Source organism: Anolis carolinensis, chromosome 6 (genome assembly GCF_035594765.1).
Source record: "Anolis carolinensis isolate JA03-04 chromosome 6, rAnoCar3.1.pri, whole genome shotgun sequence".
Classification (NCBI taxonomy): domain Eukaryota; kingdom Metazoa; phylum Chordata; class Lepidosauria; order Squamata; family Dactyloidae; genus Anolis; species Anolis carolinensis.
Genome location: NC_085846.1, coordinates 42,293,730 through 42,298,765, shown reverse-complemented (window position 1 = coordinate 42,298,765; position 5,036 = coordinate 42,293,730).

Here is a 5,036-nt window from a genome sequence, read left to right as displayed (position 1 = left end):
GGGTCTTCTCTCCTTCTGAGGTGAAGGCAGTTGTTTATGCCACCGCTTCTTAAACTATGGATCTCAACCCTAGATGGAATCTGCTTAGCTCAATGTTGGTGTCATGAAAAATTGGCAATATTTCTGGATGCTACCCATTTACACAAAACAACACACAGTGTTTACAGTGGATTCTGCAAAAAATGCTTCAGCTGTGCTCCACAAAAAGAAAAACCACCCTGTTCAACAAGCCTAGCAAATGCTGATTTATTACATTATGTAATATTATTTTGTTCCTAGGTTATAAATGTCATTTCCTCATTGGTTCTATAGTGTTTTTGGGAGACATCCTGCAGCACCTTTTGCTATAGTTTTGCAGTGAATATATTTATTTATTTATTTATTTATTTATTTATTTATTTATTTACTTACAGTATTTATATTCCGCCCTTCTCACCCCAAAGGGGACTCAGGCCGGATCACATTGTACACATATAAGGCAAACATTCAATGTCATATAACATAGAACAGAGACATAGACAGACGCAGAGACAATTTAAACTTTCTCCAGCCTCCAGCTTCCTGAGGGTATGCTTGATTCCGGTCACAGGGGGAGCAGCTGCTTCATCATCCACTGTGATGGCACTTCCTCATTCCAACGGCGACTGGGTGATTTTTATGGTGTTGTAAATTAGCCTCCCCACATATAAGTGGTACCTAAATTTCCTACTTGATAGATGTAACTATCTTTCGGGTTGCTTAGGTCAGCAACGAACAGGGTCTATATTTTATTTTTAATTGTCGGGTGCTCACCGCGACACGGGCTGGCCTCAAACTCATGACCTCTTGGTCAGAGTGATTTATTGCAGCTGGCTGCTAACCAGCCTGCGCCACGGCCCCAACTCTATATACTATAGAGTCTCAACTAATTCAACATAGTTTGTGGCAGCCACAAAAAGTTTCTGGGGTATAACAACTACTTTCAAAGTAAGTACCATACAATTAAACAAGAAATAACACTTTCAAATCAGAAACAGATTTTTCCAGGTTTTTACACAGTGTTATCAGTAAATGTTTGATTTTTATATTAGTTTTACATGCCTATCCACATGGGGTCAAATAAAAATTTATTGGACGGAAAGGGAGTGGAAAAGGTTTAAGAAGCCCTAGTGTATACCTTCTATGTTGAAGTATTTTCTTATCACTCATTCACCCCAAATATTCTGATCCTAGCATTTGCAAAACAAACTTTGCCCCCCTTTGAGAAGTGTTCTGAGATATAAAGTTGTCTGTGGTGAAAAGTTGTCTATAGAATTTAGAAAGAATCTTCCATATTTATTTTGCAGAGCTATGGTGTCACACTGAAGGATGCAGAAATTCCTCGACAGAAAATCTTTCTTGGAATTTCCAGGTCCAGAGAGGACCAATCTGGTAGAGATCAAATATTGTTTTTAACACTTGCTAAAGATCGTGACGGTGCATTTTTGTGAAGACTGACTGACTACATCCCTTGAAACAAACCAACCCTTGAGTCACGAGTTAAAACATTCTAGAATTTCCAGTCTATTCTTCAAAAAATTAAAAACTCTTGAAGATTAAGTTATTTGCGGTTGATTCTTTATTGCTCATTCTCTGCACAGATCACGTCTCATGTTAATCTAAGATTTTCTTTAAACAAACGCCTTCTTAACTCTATTGTTGCATGATTAATAGGAGTATTTTTTAGAGAGGAAGTTATTTGTAAGATATCAGGCTAGTAGAGTTTGACTGTTGCAGGAAAATGTTGTAACTTTGAAAAAAAAACAGGAGAGGCATTAATTCAACAAGGGAAGGGTTTAATGGCCTGGAGGGAATTATAATTATTATACGTGGTCCATGACACATAGGCTAGTAAGAATCTCTGAAACTAGTGTCTTTTTTCTTTAAAAATTAGGAAATACTTTCAAAATTATCTCTTTGTATCTCTTAGGATAAGAAATCCATAGAATTACACACACATTCTATTATTTTATATATATTTTTCAGCAGTATAAGTGTCATTATACATTTTGTAAAGTCATAATTTTCCACTAAATCACTTTTACCTCCAATGCACTCATTAAAGCCAATTTCCTCATTCCCGCCACTTAAAAACAATACTCATAAAATAAAACATAATAAAGTTAAAATAGATATATGATGAATATAATGTGCCCATTTCCAGCAGTTCTAGAACCTTTGTAATCCAGTAGTTCTTTATTTTTTTCCATTTCTGCACATAAAATATTCTTGCTGCTATAATCATATAATGGAACCTGAAATTCATATTTGTCGTTTGTCCATTTGGAAGCCCCAGTGTTGGATTTGGCTGTATTCCGATTTTAAAGATCTCTTTTATAGTATTTTGTTTTATTCTTAAATATTATTTTACCTTGTCACATGTCCACTACATATAGTAGGACGTACCTTGATGTGTTTCACATTTCAAATATATTTTTAGTGTCCTTACACATCTTCATCAGTTTGACTAAAGTAATTTCTTGGAAGTTCTATTTCGGATAAAACTTAATATGTCTTTTAATTCTTCTAACCACATTTTCTCCCATCATTCCAGCTCAAGATTCTGTCCAATATTTTCTGCCCATTGAATCATATATTCATTTAGTTGTTCTTCTAATTCGACTTTCAATAAAAATTCATACATTTTTCCAATTAAGTGAATATCCTCTGTACATATATTGATTTCAGAGTAGATTCATACCTAATTGGCCTGGGAAACCATCATCTACCACTCTTTTTTCTTATTTAATTTTGTACCCTTGTCCTGAGCAATCAATGAGATCCCCAGACTATATAACAACTGGACAGAAACATGGCATTTTCTCTGAAAACTTTAAAAAACTTTCAAGCTAACTGATTAAAATTGGCATTCTAATGATCACTGGGAATAGAACATCATTAAAACAATTGCTTGGGGCGATAGATGTCTATTGGCAACCATGGCTCATATGTACTGTTACATATTATGCATGCCAGATATATGAGTGTGGCAGTAAAGTTCTCGATGTACATAGAAGAGAATTGGGTGTGGACCCTGGCAGAGAATTTTGAGCCTGTTTTGTAATCTCTATATCATTTATTACAAATCATCACCACTGTACTACCCCATCTACTGCTTATCAGATTGGCAGTGAGAAATAACCACTCCTTGACAAGGAATGTCTATACTCATACATCCCAAATATACAGAAAAGTATTACTTTGTGAATTAAAAGTGGACAGATGATAGAATCCACCAAACAAGTCAACGAAGTTCAGCATTCAGTAGCTTCAGGAGCAGATGAACATTTATGTCCGTGGTGGGCGTGAGAAGGAAAGTAAGGTGGCAAAGTGAATTGGTCTCATTAAGACACTAATGTATACAATCATGGGAAGAAGAACTACATTGAAGCCTTGAAAATTAATAAAAATTCCTACTTTGCAAAGAAATAATAATAATAATAATAACAATAATAATAATAATAATTTTATTTTTGTACCCCACCACCATCTCCCCAGAGGGATTCGGGGCGGCTTACAGATACCAACATACAATAATATCAAATACAAAAACACACAAATAAATTTAAAAGGCATTAAAAAATCACAATCATCATAAAACACTTGAGAAACATAGCAATAAAAACATAAAATGAGCTTTAAAATACATGGTGAGGTATTAAAATGAGCTTTAAAATTACTATATTACGACCCCAAATAATATAGATCTGTTTAATTTAATTTATTCATGGCTGACAATATATGTTCTTTCTAGGAACCTTCTAGGTCCTCCAGTGTGATGCTATGGTATTCCTGGGACAGATGTTCTCCATTTAAATAGGATTTGCTATTATCTGTTAAAGGTATTCGGCTTGTTCGTCAGGCCATAATGGTAAGGATTCAACCGCCTTGTTTTTTTGGGGGCAAAATCGACCAAACAACAGCTGGTCACAGCTCCTCCTCTCCTGTTCGGCATCACGTCCCATGCGAAGAGGTTGTTGCATGCTCACACGGGGTTTCCCTGTGAGCCCTGCCTGTTGGGCCAATCAGAATAGAAGAATGCTGTGACATGACTTACACAAGTTTTGATGGGACAAGTGCCTCCATTGCTCTCAGTTGTGTCCTGGTTCTAGAGAGGTGCTTCAGTCCAATTGCCTTGCCACTCGCTCTCAACTTTAGTTTTTGCCTTAGTTTGGCTAGGCTTCTCTCTAGCATTGAATCTTTTCAATTTTTCTTTATTTTCTTTTTTTTCATATAGTTTTTATTTATTTCATGCAAGTATAATACATAGAAAGTGGGAGAACAAAATGTAGATAGAAAGATATTAGGAAGTAGTGGAAAGGCTAGGGAGGAGAGAGAAGGGAAAAGAAATATATATATTTATTTTCTTGATTCTTTTTATTTAGTGGGACTGGGAGATGGAAAAGTGCAAATAAGAAATGCAAAAGCTTTGGAAGAAGTTGCTTGCTGATTTGTTTTTAATAAGTAAAGAAGAAAATATAATAGTGGGTCACTGGGTTGTGTGATGTGGAAGTGCATCTTTGACATTTGGCAGGAAGGAATAGAGCCCTGCTGCAGCTTCTGGAAAAGTTACACGGTGGGGCCGGCGGAGGGATACCTTTTGGGGAATTTTTAAGGAGATTTTATTTCTAAAAAGAAAAGAAAATCCTAAAAATCAGGGGATGACCCAAACATTATGAAACTTGGTGGGTTAACAGTAGTAGATATGTGCTCCAAGTGTGGTCATTTTCATCCTGATAGCCCTAAAAATGATGGGAAAGGGAGCCCAGGGAGCCCCCCATTGCTTTCAATGGGCTGGATCTAGCCGCTTTTTTCAGCGGCAGACTGAAAATGGCTATTTACCTACCTGCCCGTTTTTGGGAGATGTGTGAAAACGGATCTTGGGGTCTCCCAAAAGTTGGCCAGCAGAAACAGATCAAGGTTCAGCCAAAATGCACAAGCCTATTACATAGTAATTTAAAGCTATATCCAGTAATGAAGTGTGCAAGTTAAAGTTCTTTGGAGTAGCGGATTTTTTT